General features: G+C 40.5%; 1 protein-coding gene across 5 annotated transcripts in view; it reads right to left on the bottom strand.

The window, feature by feature from the left end:
* The window catches only part of LOC138951218 (uncharacterized), a 30,266-nt gene extending 27,356 nt beyond the window's left edge, over positions 1 to 2,910 (bottom strand). Inside the window, exon 1 of one of the 5 annotated variants that reach the window (XM_070322880.1) lies at positions 2,576 to 2,910. The gene's annotated coding sequence lies outside the window, so the exon portion shown is untranslated. The remainder of the gene's footprint in view (positions 1 to 2,575) is intronic. The other 4 variants (XM_070322878.1, XM_070322877.1, XM_070322881.1 and 1 more) reach the window with 4 other exon arrangements.
* Between the last annotated feature and the right edge of the window lie 13,020 nt (positions 2,911 to 15,930).

Raw genomic sequence — 15,930 nt, 5'->3', positions numbered from 1 at the left:
ATCGAATCTGTCATTAAACTTTTTGCTGATGATACCAGTTTGTATTTATCTCTAAATGATGCAAACACGCGGACACAGATCTTAAATGCAGACTTAGCCAAAATGGCACACTGGGCGGAAAAATGGAAAGTTAATTTCAATAATTTAAAAACAGATTTGATGACCTTTTCTGGAAATAGAATGCCTGAAACCCTTCCTCTTGTATTTGATGGAACAATTCTGAGAGAAAACCACGTTCACAAACATCTTGGTGTACTGATTCAGAGCGACTGCAAATGGGAATCACATGTTCAGTCAATTATATCTAAAGTACGTGTTCTTCTCTCATGTTTTCGGTCCTATAAGTATCGCCTTAGCCGAAAGGCACTTGAACTTATGTATAAATCTTTTATTATTCCCCATTTTGATTTTTCTGACGTCATTTGGGATAACTGTTCTGACAGATTAGCTACTTTATTAGAAAACTTGCATCTTGATGCCATAAGAACCATTATAGGTGCAGTTCGTGGCACGAGTCACCAAAAATTGTACGATGAATCAGGATTTACAACACTGAAGGAGAGGCGAAAAAGACACAAATTGATTTTGTATTTCAAATTAGTTAATGCACGCGTGCCACCATACTTACTAGAACGTCTGCCTCCTCTCGTTGCTTCTGTGAACCCTTACCATAGACGAAGACCACTTGACAGACAGACTCCCCACTCTCGAACTGAACTGTATAAAAAATCATTTTTTCTGTCTTCAACTTCCCTGTGGAATGAGCTTCCAGATACTGTGAAACAATTTGATTCTATTGGGTTATCTAAAAAACGTATTAGTTCTGATGATTCTGTTGTTCCCTCGTACAGATACACATCTGATCGAAAATCAGAAATTATCCATTGCAGACTTAGATTGAGGATTAGCAATCTAAATAGTGATCTATTTGACAGACATTTAATTCCCGACCGTAGCCGTTTATGTAAATAGTAATCTGATTTGCAAACCGAGGATCGACTTGTGTATACCTGATTTGGAAGCGATCTGGATTGAGACTAAGTTGGGTCAAGATACTCTTCTCGTTGGTGTGTTTTATAGACCACCGAGTGCAACCGTCGACCATTGGCTTCTTATCAACGATTCCGTTCAACTTGCCATGAATACCCCACATAAGTTTATTATCTTTGGTGATCTCAACGCTAATTGTACTGTTAACCCCCCGTTTCATCTGCGGGAATTAATGAACTTAAACAGTTTATCTCAGTTGATATCAGAACCCACTCGAATAACCGATACCTCGTCAACTATAATTGATCTGGTATTAACTCCGTGTCCTAACTTGGTAAAAAGAGTTGGTGTTCTACCACCTGTATGCAGTGACCACTCGTGTCCTTTTGTATATTTGAATTGTGACTTACCGTCGGGTGGTTGTTGTTGGTTGTTGTTGGTTGTTGTTGTTGGTTGTTGTTGGTTGTTGGTTGTTGTTTGTTGGTTGTTGTTGTTTTGTTGTTGTTGGTTGTTGTTGTTGGTTGTTGTTGGTTGTTGTTGTTGTTGGTTGTTGTTGTTGGTTGTTGTTGGTTGTTGTTGTTGGTGGTGGTTGTTGTTTGTTGTTGTTGGTGGTTGTTGTTTGTTGTTGTTGGTGGTTGTTGGTTGGTTGTTGTTTGTTGGTTGTTGTTAATGGTTGTTGTGGTTGTTGTTGTTGTTGGTTGTTGTTGTTGTTGGTTGTTGTTGTTGTTGTTGTTGTTGTTTGTTGTTTGTTGTTGTTGTTGTTTGTTGTGTTTGTTGTGTTTGTTGTTGTTGTTTGTTGTTGTTGGTTGTTGTTGGTTGTTGTTGGTTGTTGTTGTTGGTTGTTGTTGTTGGTTGTTGTTGTTGGTTGTTGGTTGTTGTTTTTGGTTGTTGTTGTTGTTGGTTGTTGTTTGTTGGTTGTTGTTTGTTGGATGTTGGTTGTTGTTGTCGGTTGTTGTTGTTGTTGGTTGTTGTTTGTTGGTTGTTTGTTTGTTTGTTGTTTGTTGTTTGTTGTTTGGTTGGTTGGTTGGTTGTTGTTTGTTGTTTGTTGTTTGGTTGGTTGTTGTTTGTTGTTTGTTGTTTGTTGGTTGTTGTCATGTGTTGTTGTTTGTTGTTGTTGGTTGTTGTTGGTTGTTGTTTGTTGTTGTTGTTTGTTGTTGTTTGTTGTTGTTGATTTTGTTGTTGTTTTTGTTGTTGTTGAAAGCGAAAGCGCTTGAGTCGTCATGCAGACGACAGACGATGCAAGGGAAATAACTCCTTCTACTAAAAAGGCCCAAGAGACGCTTGCCATGACAACAATGGCGACATCTTCTTCGGTTGCGAGTGCTACACGCTTGGTTGCTCTGCTATTAAGAAAAAAAAGTGATTGCCTACCTTCCGACCTTTTTGTGGCCTTAAATGAAATTAAACGAATTAATATTAAATTTTGATTGGGTGTCCAAAATATGTCACAATCATTGCTAAGTTTATTTACACTAGTCTTAAGCAAAAATTCCAAATGATTTAAAGATGCATACATGTTTATTTGTCGTCGTACTCGAAAACACAATGAAGGTTAAATGAGTCAAATCCACTTGCTCACTCTTACCTGTGAACAAAGCAATCCACAGTTATCCCCCCAATTCGTTAGCTCCAAACAGTGTTTCTTTCTCACGACTCGTTAGCTTCAGTCAGTGTTTCTTTCTCACGACTCGTTAGCTTCAGTCAGTGTTTCTTTCTCACCACTCGTTAGCTCCAAACAGTGGTTCTTTCTCACAACTCGTTAGCTTTAGTCAGTGTTTCTTTCTCACCACTCGTTAGCTTCAGTCAGTGTTTCTTTCTCACAACTCGTTAGCTTCAGTCAGTGTTTCTTTCTCACAACTCGTTAGCTTCAGTCAGTGTTTCTTTCTCACCACTCGTTAGCTTCAGTCAGTGTTTCATTCTCACGATTCGTTAGCTTCAGTCAGTGTTCCTTTCTCAGGACTCGTCAGGATCACACTTTAGACTTTCGGGCGAACACTACACTATTTCCCACAGGGCGAAGACACGGGGTTACATCTAAACACTACACTGCCTGCAACACGTGTTGACGACAGGTTGGTAGAGACACAGACTGAGCTGTGACGACACTGGTCTTTACAAGATAAAGGCTTCAGCACGGCCACGCGATACGTGTACCCGGACCCTCGTGACGTTTCACACTGCTGCACATCCGGGTCGTGATGTACTCATCGTTGGTTTTAATGGGGACAAAAAACAGCCGCGTACTTTTTGTAAGCTGATACATGTATATAGAGGCACAGTTGGGAAAAATACATTTTGGAGAAGTTTTGAAGGGTATTTTTCCATTGCGGAATGTCAGACAACAATTACTGTGAGGATTATAATTATAACCTAAAAACGTTCCGTTAATGTGCTAGTTATTTACATAAATGAAAACAAGTCGCGTAAGGCGAAAATACAATATTTAGTCAAGTAGCTGTCGAACTCACAGAATGAAACTGAACGCAACGCAACGCAGCAAGACCGTATACTCGTAGCATCGTCAGTCCACCGCCCGTGGCAAAGGCAGTGCCAGTGGAATTGACAAGAAGAGCGGGGTATTCGTTGCGCTGAGAAGGATATCACGCTTTTCTGTACCTCTCTTCGTTTTAACTTTCTGAGCGTGTTTTTAATCCAAACGTTACATATCTATATGTTTTTGGAACCAGGAACCGACAAGGAATAAGATGAAAGTGTTTTTAATTTGATTTCCAAAAAAAAATTTGATAATAATTTTTATAGATTTAATTTTTAGAGCTTGTTGTTAATCCAAATATAACATATTTATATGTTTTTGGAATCAGCAAATGATGGAAAATAAGATGAACGTAAATTTGGATCGTTTTATAAAAAAAATATTTTTTTACAATTTTCAGATTTTTAATGACCAAAGTCATTAATTAATTTTTAAGCCACCAAGCTGAAATGCAATACCGAAGTCCGGGCTCCGACGAAGATTACTTGACCAAAATTTCAAACAATTTGGTTGAAAAATGAGGGCGTGACAGTGCCGCCTCAACTTTCACGAAAAGCCGGATATGACGTCATCAAAGACATTTATGAAAAAAAAATAAAAAAAAAGTCTGAGGATATCATACCCAGGAACTCTCATGTCAAATTTCATAAAGATCGGCTCAGTAGTTTAGTCTGAATCGCTCAACACACACACACACACACACACACACACACACACACACACACACACACACACACACACACACACACAAACACACACACACACACACATACACCACGACCCTCGTCTCGATTCCCCCCTCTATGTTAAAACATTTAGTCAAAACTTGACTAAATGTAAACAAGTCGCGTAAGGCGAAAATACAACATTTAGTCAAGTAGCTGTCGAACTCACAGAATGAAACTAAACGCAATGCAATGTTTCAGCAAGACCGTAGCATCGTCAGTCCACCGCTCATGGTGAAGGCAGTGAAATTGACAAGAAGAGCGGGGTAGTAGTTGCGCTGAGAAGGATAGCACGCTTTTCTGTACCTCTCTTCGTTTTAACTTTCTGAGCGTGTTTTGAATCCAAACATATCATATCTATATGTTTTTGGAATCAGGAACCGACAAGGAATAAGATGAAAGTGTTTTTAAATTGATTTCGAAAAAAAAATTGATAATAATTTTTATATATTTAATTTTCAGAGCTTGTTTTTAATCCAAATATAACATATGTATATGTTTTTGGAATCAGAAAATAATGGAAAATAAGATGAACGTAAATTTGGATCGTTTTATAAAAAAATATTTGTTTTACAATGTTCAGATTTTTAATGACCAAAGTCATTAATTAATTTTTAAGCCACCAAAATGAAATGCAATACCAAAGTCCGGGCTTCGTCGAAGATTACTTGACCAAAATTTCAACCAATTTGGTTGAAAAATGAGAGCGTGACAGTGCCGCCTCAACTTTCACGAAAAGCCGGATATGACGTCATCAAAGACATTTATCAAAAAAATGAAAAAAACATATGGGGATATCATACCCAGGAACTCTCATGTCAAATTTCATAAAGATCGGTCCAGTAGTTTGGTCTGAATCGCTCTACACGCACGCACACACACACACACATACACCACGACCCTCGTCTCGATTCCCCCCTCGATGTTAAAACATTTAGTCATAACTTGACTAAATGTAAAAAGAAACGACTGGTCTTCAATACACTCTTCTGGTTTATAGTCCCGATTCTATCGGCATCAGCTGATCTTATCAGTCCTGGTCAACATCCACGACGCGGGCAAACCCGTGCGAAGTGAAGGCAACACAGTTGTAACAGAGCGAAGTGAAGGCAACACAGCTGTAACAGAGCGAAGTGAAGGCAACACAGCTGTAACAGAGCGAAGTGAAGGCATCACAGTTGTAACAGAGCGAAGTGAAGGCATCACAGCTGTAACAGAGCAAAGTGAAGGCAACACAGCTGTAACGGAGCGAAGTGAAGGCAACACAGCTGTAACAGAGCGAAGTGAAGGCAACACAGCTGTAACAGAGCGAAGTGAAGGCAACACAGCTGTAACAGAACGAAGTTAAGGCAACACAGCTGTAACAGAGCGAAGTGAAGGCAACACAGCTGTAACAGAGCGAAGTGAAGGCAACACAGCTGTAACAAAACGAAGTTAAGGCAACACAGCTGTAACAGAGCGAAGTGAAGGCTACACAGCTGTAACAGAGCGAAGTGAAGGCAACACAGCTGTAACAGAGCGAAGTGAAGGCAACACAGTTGTAACAGAGCGAAGTGAAGGCAACACAGCTGTAACAGAACGAAGTGAAGGCAACACAGCTGTAACAGAGCGAAATGAAGGCAACACAGCTGTAACGGAGCGAAGTGAAGGCAACACAGCTGTAACAGAGCGAAGTGAAGGCAACACAGCTGTAACAGAACGAAGTTAAGGCAACACATCTGTAACAGAGCGAAGTGAAGGCAACACAGCTGTAACAGAGCGAAGTGTAGGCAACACAGCTGTAACAGAGCGAAGTGAAGGCAACACAGCTGTAACAGAACGAAGTTAAGGCAACACAGCTGTAACAGAACGAAGTTAAGGCAACACAGCTGTAACAGAGCGAAGTGAAAGCAACACAGCTGTAACAGAACAAAGTTAAGGCAACACAGCTGTAACAGAGCGAAGTGAAGGCAACGTAGCTGTAACAGAGCGAAGTGGAGGCAACACAGCTGTAACATAACGAAGTGAAGGCAACACAGCTGTAACAGAGCGAAGTGAAGGCAAGTCAACACAGCTGTAACAGAGCGAAGTGAAGGCAACACAGCTGCAAAAGAACGCGTGCTAGATTTACTGCTTCCAGAGGAGAAACATGACAGAGAAACGAAACACAGACAGTGCAAGGAGAAAGTACAGTCTGCAAAGACTACCCAAACTCAGCGTGTAACACTCGACTTGTTAGACATTCATATGATCGGTTTGAACACAAATGTTGGGAGGTAATTATATAAGGTACTACAACTGTAATTTCTAATATGCTGACTGTTAACAAATGATTTCAGACATGTCAAAAAATAAGACAGCTACCGGCTCATGCTGATATCATGTGTGAGACATATCTGTTTTCATTTGCTAACAGTCATCGGATTTATTACATTCTAATTTCGACCAAAAAACCATTTTCTAACCGATACCGCAAATTAGACAGCCGCAAAGGGGTCTGTCAGTCAAAGCATCATGTGACCTGGGTCAGTCAATCATTTACCTGACTTTCTCAGAACAATCTCACAAGAACATGTGTTTCAGTTCCCTTGATTTTTCATGTCCAACAGAGATCTTGAGATTTGGAATAGATGTCAGACAGAAAGGAAATGACGTAAAGATATATTTGACGTAAACCGGGGAAGCATGCTGGGTATTTAACCAAACTCTGGCATGCATTACATGATCTTTCCCGTGCGCACTTGGTCTTGTGGTTGTGTGTACACACGACGGGGGTTAAGACACTAGCAGGTCTTCACATAAATTGACCTGGGAGATCAAAACAATCTCCACCCTTAACCCACCAGGCGGTCGCGGCCGGGCTTTGAACTCACGACCTTCCGATTAGGAGGCCGATGTCTTTTCTACTAGGCCACAGCGCCCGTCCTTTTCCATAACAACTCATGGGTTCGCATAGCTCCAGAAAACAAAGAAGAAAATAAAGACAGAATGCAAGATAGAAACCAGCGCAGTGTCAAAATGCGTAAAAGTCAAAAAGCACGAAAAGCACTATGACTGCAAGCTGGCCAAGTTTGTAGTTAGAAATAAATCCTCTTGTTCCTCCAAGGTGTGTCTAAAACTCTCTGGGACAAAAAAAAAGAGAGAGAGAGAGAGAGAGAGAGAGAGAGAGAGAGAGAGAGAGAGAGAGAGAGAGAGAGAGAGAGAGAGAGAGAGAGAGAGAGAGAGAGAGAGAGAGAGAGAGACTCAGACTCAGAACTGTATTACAAAAGGATAAAGGTTTTAGGCAAAGCCTATTCTTCCAACATATCCTTTATACAACACATAAAGACAGACGGACATAACAAATACAAATTCAAGCATTTAAGATAAAGAATTACATTGTATGGATTGCAACACAATGTGCATTTAAGGAATTATATAGGGAGAACTCAAAAATTACAAAATTACATTGACACAGCTAGTTAAACCTTTCATTTTGAGAATTAAGTTACTCAAATCAGCTACACATCCGTTAAGAGAGAGAGAGAGAGAGAGAGAGAGAGAGAGAGAGAGAGAGAGAGAGAGAGAGAGAGAGAGAGAGAGAGAGAGAGAGAGAGAGAGAGAGAGAGAGAGAGCAACAGACTCGTTTTTACATTTAGTCAAGTGCATAGAGGGGGGAATCGAGACGAGGGTCGTGGTGTATGTGTGTGTGTGTGTGTGTGTGTGTGTAGAGCGATTCAGACTAAACTACTGGACCGATCTTTATGAAATTTGACATGAGAGTTCCTGGGTATGATATCCTCAGACTGTTTTTTCATTTTTTGATAAATGTCTTTGATGACGTCATATCCGGCTTTTCGTGAAAGTTGAGGCGGCACTGTCACGCTCTCATTTTTCAACCAAATTGGTTGAAATTTTGGCCAAGCAATCTTCGACGAAGCCCGGACTTTGGTATTGTATTTCAGCTTGGAGGCTTAAAAATTAATTAATGACTTTGTTGTTGTTGTTTGTTGGTTATTAAACATCTGAAAATTGTAAAACAATTATTTTTTTTATAAAACGATCCAAATTTACGTTCATCTTATTGTCCATCATTTTCTGATTCCAAAAACATATAAATATGTTATATTTGGATTAAAAACAAGCTCTGAAAATTAAAAATATAAAAATTATGATCAAAACTAAATTTTTAAAATCAATTTAAAAACACTTTCATCTTATTCCTTGTCGGTTCGTGATTCCAAAAATGTATAGATATGATATGTTTGGATTAAAAACACGCTCAGAAAGTTAAAACGAAGAGAGGTACAGAAAAGCGTGCTATCCTTCTCAGCGCAACTACTACCCCGCTCTTCTTGTCAATTTCACTGCCTTTGCCATGAGCGGTGGACTGACGATGCTACGAGTATACGGTCTTGCTGCGTTGCATTGCGTTCAGTTTCATTCTGTGAGTTCGACAGCTACTTGACTAAATAATGTATTTTCGCCTTACGCGACTTGTTTTTTCTCAATTTTTTTTTGTTAATGAACTGAATTCACACAACAACAAAAACAAAACAAAAATTTGTTGTGCACACAAAGCATTCACTGATTCAGGCTGTTGAATTTTGCCATGTGTCTTGGGAAAGGGGAAGTCTTATTCTACGTAAAAGCATCGCCAGGTTAGAGTGAGCCAGGTCAGAGTGAGCCAGGTTAGAGTGAGCCAGGTCAGAGTGAGCCAGGTTAGAGTGAGCCAGGTCAGAGTGAGCCAGGTCAGAGTGAGCCAGGTCAGAGTGAGCCAGGTCAGAGTGAGCCAGGTCAGAGTGAGCCAAATCGTTTGCATGGAAAGGACTGAGCCTTTAAGGGACGCATGGATTTTTCATCTGTTGAATTGCAGGATAACAACACAACACCCAGTGGTGTCTAAGCTATTATTTCTTTTCCTTTCTCGAGTCCCACAAAGTTCCCAATGCTAGGGCATACTTGTGTATAGAAGCTGTTCGTGGACATGTCATGTAAGTTTGTACACTGGCTAACATGAATTTTTTAGACTGGCTAAAATGAAAGAAGTATGCATTTTTGTGTTTTGTTTCTGCAAGCGGTATCATTTCCTCGTGTTATCTGATTTTGATCTCTTACAGTTTTTGCGTAGGATATCTACAATGGGCTAATTAAACATATGCGCCAGCCCACAGTGCAGAACAGAATATGAACAAGTTATGTAGCGCTGTTTGCATCATTCGTTTAAATTCAAAAAACAGACTAATTTGTCTTCTTCGGCATTATGCATAAGATATTCATCTTCATTTTTTGCAATGCTGACTGTAGTTCTGTGTGTGTGTGTGTGTGTGTGTATGTGTGTGTGTGTGTGTGTGTGTGTGTGTGTGTGTGTGTGTGTGTGTGTGTGTGTGTGTGTGTGTGTGTGTGTGTGTTTTACTGATATATTGTAATGTATTAATCGGTTGAAGACGACATAGTTTCCAACTCCCCTGTTTGTTTATCTGTGAACGAGACTTCTTGAGTCGGTTGCATGCATGATAGCTAACTGTGGTGTTAGCAAGAAAGCTAGGGTATTTCGTATACTTTATACTTGGTGTACATTAATTTCAGCTTCGAACATGACCCGAAAGATGCTAGTTTGTAGGTGAAATGGTCTGACTTTGGTTGTCTTTCGACAAAGAATCCAAATTCGGGGATGGACTCAACAGTTCGAGGTTTAACATGGAGCGGTAGACTAACGAACCCGATTTAATTCTTCAGGATTGATATCCTTGGGGTTATTTGAAGGATGTAGTATACCATACACAACCTCATACAATCAGTGACTTTAGTACAGCCATTACAGGCAGGAGCAGGGCATCCCCAGAGAGGATTGCGTTCCTGTCATTGTACATGAAATCCACTTTGTTCATCACCATTCCACAAAGTTTCCTGTTTGTAGGTTACATGGTCCGCGTTTTTAGCTTCTTTTAAAAGTGTTTTAAAGTACCCCTCCATTTAACCTGTAAATTCGCAACTTTGTTGACCTTTGTCATGCATAAGCTGAAGTTAATCAACACCAAATGATAACTAATTCGGTCAATGGATGTAGAAGTTATAAAAACAAAATTGGGTTGAATTTTTTGTGTCACCCTCTATGTTTGTATTTTTGCACACACGAACCAGCATTCTTCGGAAGTGTTTGGATCACAAATCAACATTATTTCACATTGAATGGCGGCAGACATTTATGTATATATTCTCAGCTCAGACGTGTGCTTTGAATTCGGATGTTTAAGAACAAGAGACAAACTTGAATAAAGCCTACGAAGTGCATGATTATAACTGGAGCAAAAGTGTGTGTGTGTGTGTGTGTGTGTGTGTGTGTGTGTGTGTGTGTGTGTGTGTGTGTGTGTGTGTGTGTGTGTGTGTGTGTGTGTGTTTGTGGATTTACCGCAATATGCGGACCAAATAGGACCAAATGGAGTCGTCCATCGCTATATCGCAGCAATTTGCGGACATCGGCCGAAAAATGCGACTATTTGCGGATGTCCCAAAATAGGCGGTCTTTGGTCCGCAAATTGCTGCAATATAGTCCGCAAATTACTGCACCCCACTAAAAATGAATTTGCAAGTTGTCCTCATATTGCTGCGATATAGGTGTGGACAACGAGCCCTGTTTCCTACTGATTTCAGATCCATTGTAATATCCATTTTCAGATCATACACAGATTTTGACACATTTGCAGAGCATCTCTGTATTTAGTGCCAACTGTTGCCATCGATTTTATGTCGTTTTTAAACTGCTGTAAAATAGGAACCAGATATAGCACGTCAAAAACAAAAGCAGATTTGCGGAGGAAACTGAATGTCTGTTCGATTAGTGCATAGTTTGTAGTTGCTGTCTTATTTTTACCTCCTCATAAAGTGTGTGATACGGGGTAAGAATGAAGTGACTTGTTTGTAGTTGCTGTCTTATTGTTACCTCCTCATAAAGTGTGTGATACGGGGTAAGGATGAAGTGACTTGTTTGTAGTTGCTGTCTTATTTTTACCTCCTCATAAAGTGTGTGATACGGGGTAAGAATGAAGTGACTTGTTTGCATGCAAACACGTTACAAAAATCGTAAGCATGCATTTTTTTTGTTCGAGGTTAAGATAGTCGTTGACGAATTGCATCCCTCTTTATGATCTACCAACGTGTTAGATAATCACATAAGTAAACAAGGTGTCGTTAACTGCAACGTGTGTGTACTACATGTACATACATAAAGTAGATTGTTTTCTTTTTTTGTGTATATTACCACCGTTATTCTCAAAAGAGCCAGTAAAGAACCCTAGATAATTCGTTTATGCTCTGTGTGTGCGTGCCCGCGCGCTTGCGCGTTTGCATGTCTTCTAATGTTTGTAAGCCGCCTTTATGTAATAACGCGACTTGTATGTCTTGTAATGTTTGTAAGCCGCCTGTATGTAATAACACGACTTGTATGTCTTGTAATGTTTGTAAGCCGCCTTTATGTAATAACGCGACTTGTATGTCTTGTAATGTTCGTAAGCTGCCGTTATGTAATAACGCGACTTGTATGTCTTGTAATGTTTGTAAGCCGCCTTTATGTAATAACGCGACTTGAATGTCTTCTAATGTTTGTAAGCCGCCTTTATGTAATAACGTGACTTGTATGTCTTGTAATGTTTGTACGCCGCCTGTATGTAATAACGCGACTTGTATGTCTTGTAATGTTTGTAAGCCGCCTGTATGTAATAACGCGACTTGTATGTCTTGTAATGTTTGTAAGCCGCCTTTATGTAATAACGCGACTTGTATGTCTTGTAATGTTCGTAAGCCGCCTTTATGTAATAACGCGACTTGTATGTCTTGTAATGTTTGTAAGCCGCCTTTATGTAATAACGCGACTTGTATGTCTTGTAATGTTCGTAAGCCGCCTTTATGTAATAACGCGACTTGTATGTCTTGTAATGTTTGTAAGCCGCCTTTATGTAATAACGCGACTTGAATGTCTTCTAATGTTTGTAAGCCGCCTTTATGTAATAACGTGACTTGTATGTCTTGTAATGTTTGTACGCCGCCTGTATGTAATAACGCGACTTGTATGTCTTGTAATGTTTGTAAGCCGCCTGTATGTAATAACGCAACTTGTATGTCTTGTAATGTTTGTAAGCCGCCTTTATGTAATAACGCGACTTGTATGTCTTGTAATGTTCGTAAGCCGCCTTTATGTAATAACGCGACTTGTATGTCTTGTAATGTTTGTAAGCCGCCTTTATGTAATAACGCGACTTGAATGTCTTCTAATGTTTGTAAGCCGCCTTTATGTAATAACACGACTTGTATGTCTTGTAATGTTTGTAAGCCGCCTTTATGTAATAACGTGACTTGTATGTCTTGTAATGTTTGTAAGCCGCCTTTATGTAATAACGCGACTTGTATGTCTTGTAATGTTTGTAAGCCGCCTGTATGTAATAACGTGACTTGTATGTCTTGTAATGTTTGTAAGCCGCCTTCATGTAATAACGCGACTTGTATGTCTTGTAATGTTTGTAAGCCGCCTGTATGTAATAACGCGACTTGAATGTCTTCTAATGTTTGTAAGCCGCCTTTATGTAATAACGCGACTTGTATGTCTTGTAATGTTTGTAAGCCGCCTTTATGTAATATTATTATTATTATTATGAACATTTGTGCGCCTAATCTAAATATAGCCCTAGGCGCTTACAAAATATGAAATACATAGTGAACATTATACGAAACACAAATCGACAAGGACTCATACACTCGCAGACAGGCGCACAGCGAGAACGCGACGCACTCACTCATACCAACTACAGGCACATGCATTCTAGACGGAAAAACAGTCGTAAATAAATAAATAAAGTATTGGATACATAAAGTTAGTTGAGAGAAGAAGAATAGAGCTGGAAAGGGAAGAAGAAGGAGAAAGAAAGAGACAGATCAAGGACCAGCAGGAGAGGGTGATGTGTGGTCATTAACGGACTAGTGAGGGAAGAGGTGTGTTTTGAGTGAGGTTTTGAATGATTGCATAGATGTGGAGTGCCTGAGTGAATGCGGGAGTTGGTTCCAGATGGATGGGGCCTGGTAAGAGAAGGTGCGCTGGCCATATGTTTTGGTGCGTGCTGATGGTATCCTAAAAAGGCGGGTGTCTGCGGAGGATCTTAGGGAGCGAGAGGGGGAGTAGACATCAAGAAGGTCAGAAAGATAGCTAGGGGACGATAGATCAAAGTTTCTGAAGCAGAGTGTGGAGATCTTGAACTGAATCCTCTGTTGAACAGGCAGCCAGTGTAGGGTTTGAAGAAGAGGGGTGATGTGGTCATGCTTGGAAGAACGAAAGATGAGGCGGGCGGCATGATTCTGAACACGCTGAAGCTTTTCGATGATGTAGTTGGGAGAGCCAGATAGAATGGAATTGCAATAATCGAGTCGGGATAGGACAAAGGCGCAGAGCAGAGTTTTAGTGGTATCCTCAGTGAGGAGATGACGGATGGAGGAGATGCGGCGGATTTCAAAGAAGCAAGTGCGACAGACATTGGCAACATGCTGATGGAAGGACAGGGACTGGTCAAGAGTGACACCTAGGTTGCGGACAGCAGGAGAAAGAGCAATAGAAGAACCATTGAGATCGACAGACGAGGGAAGAGAAGGATGATTGAGATGTTTTTTAGGAGAGACAAGAATCATTTCGGTTTTCTCCTCATTAAGCTTCAGCTTATTCAGGTCCATCCACGCCTTGAGGTCGGTGATGCAAGACTGGGTGGAGGCAATGAGGCGAGGGAGGTCAGAGATAGGTCCAGAGAGATAGAGTTGGTTGTCGTCGGAGAAGCTGTGGTGAGAGAGAAAGTGGTGAGCGGCAATTGAAGGGATGGGTTGGGTGTAAAGGACGAACAAAATAGGCCCCAGGACGGAGCCCTGGGGCACACCGTACTGTAGAGGAGAAGCAGAAGAAGATAGGCCGTTCACAGAGACAGACTGGTAGCGATCGGTGAGATAGGACTGAAACCAAGAAAGGACAGACTGAGAAATGCCAAAAGAGTTTTGAAGGCGGGACAAGAGCACGGCATGATCAATAGTGTCAAATGCCGCGCTCAGGTCCAGCAGAGAGAGAAGGCAGACGTCGTTGTTGTCGAGTGCAGTCAGTATGTCGTTCCTTATTTTCAGTAGAGCGGTTTCCGTCGAGTGTCCAAAGCGATAGGCAGATTGATTGCAGTAGAGAAGGTGGTTGGTTTCAAGATGGTCCAAAAGCTGGGAGAGTACGATTTTTTCTGTTATTTTGGAGAGAAATGGGAGATTAGACACTGGTCTGTAGTTCTTCAGATTTTCAGGATCCAAGGAAGGTTTCTTGAGAAGAGGTCGGAGGATAGCGGATCTGAAAATGGCCGGAAAGGACCCAGATGAGAGAGAGGCGTTGATGACGGAGGTGAAATGCGGGAGGAGAGTATCTAGACAGTGAGTGAGGATAGAGGCGGGAAGGGGGTCAAGTTCGCATGTTTTGATAACGTGACTTGTATGTCTTGTAATGTTTGTAAGCCGCCTGTATGTAATAACGTGGCTTGTATGTCTTGTAATGTTTGTAAGCCGCCTTCATGTAATAACGCGACTTGTATGTCTTGTAATGTTTGTAAGCCGCCTGTATGTAATAACGTGACTTGTATGTCTTGTAATGTTTGTAAGCCGCCTTTATGTAATAACGCGACTTGTATGTCTTGTAATGTTTGTAAGCCGCCTGTATGTAATAACGTGACTTGTATGTCTTGTAATGTTTGTAAGCCGCCTTCATGTAATAACGCGACTTGTATGTCTTGTAATGTTTGTAAGCCGCCTGTATGTAATAACGTGACTTGTATGTCTTGTAATGTTTGTAAGCCGCCTTCATGTAATAACGCGACTTGTATGTCTTGTAATGTTTGTAAGCCGCCTTCATGTAATAACGTGACTTGTATGTCTTGTAATGTTTGTAAGCCGCCTTTATGTAATAACGCGACTTGTATGTCTTGTAATGTTTGTAAGCCGCATGTATGTAATAACGTGACTTGTATGTCTTGTAATGTGTGTAAGCCGCCTTCATGTAATAACGCGACTTGTATGTCTTGTAATGTTTGTAAGCCGCCTGTATGTAATAACGTGACTTGTATGTCTTGTAATGTTTGTAAGCCGCCTGTATGTAATAACGTGACTTGTATGTCTTGTAATGTTTGTAAGCCGCCTGTATGTAATAACGCGGCTTGTATGTCTTGTAATGTTTGTAAGCCGCCTGTATGTAATAACGTGACTTGTATGTCTTGTAATGTTTGTAAGCCGCCTGTATGTAATAACGTGACTTGTATGTCTTGTAATGTTTGTAAGCCGCCTGTATGTAATAACGTGACTTGTATGTCTTGTAATGTTTGTAAGCCGCCTTCATGTAATAACGTGACTTGTATGTCTTGTAATGTTTGTAAGCCGCCTTTATGTAATAACGTGACTTGTATGTCTTGTAATGTTTGTAAGCCGCCTGTATGTAATAACGTGACTTGTATGTCTTGTAATGTTTGTAAGCCGCCTGTATGTAATAACGTGACTTGTATGTCTTGTAATGTTTGTAAGCCGCCTTTATGTAATAACGCGACTTGTATGTCTTGTAATGTTTGTAAGCCGCCTTTATGTAATAACGCGACTTGAATGTCTTCTAATGTTTGTAAGCCGCCTTCATGTAATAACGCGACTTGTATGTCTTGTAATGTTTGTAAGCCGCCTGTATGTAATAACGTGACTTGTATGTCTTGTAATGTTTGT

Source organism: Littorina saxatilis, linkage group LG16 (assembly GCF_037325665.1).
Source record: "Littorina saxatilis isolate snail1 linkage group LG16, US_GU_Lsax_2.0, whole genome shotgun sequence".
Taxonomy (NCBI): domain Eukaryota; kingdom Metazoa; phylum Mollusca; class Gastropoda; order Littorinimorpha; family Littorinidae; genus Littorina; species Littorina saxatilis.
The sequence above is the reverse complement of the archived record's forward strand: the minus strand, read 5'-3'. Positions and strand labels throughout refer to the sequence as shown.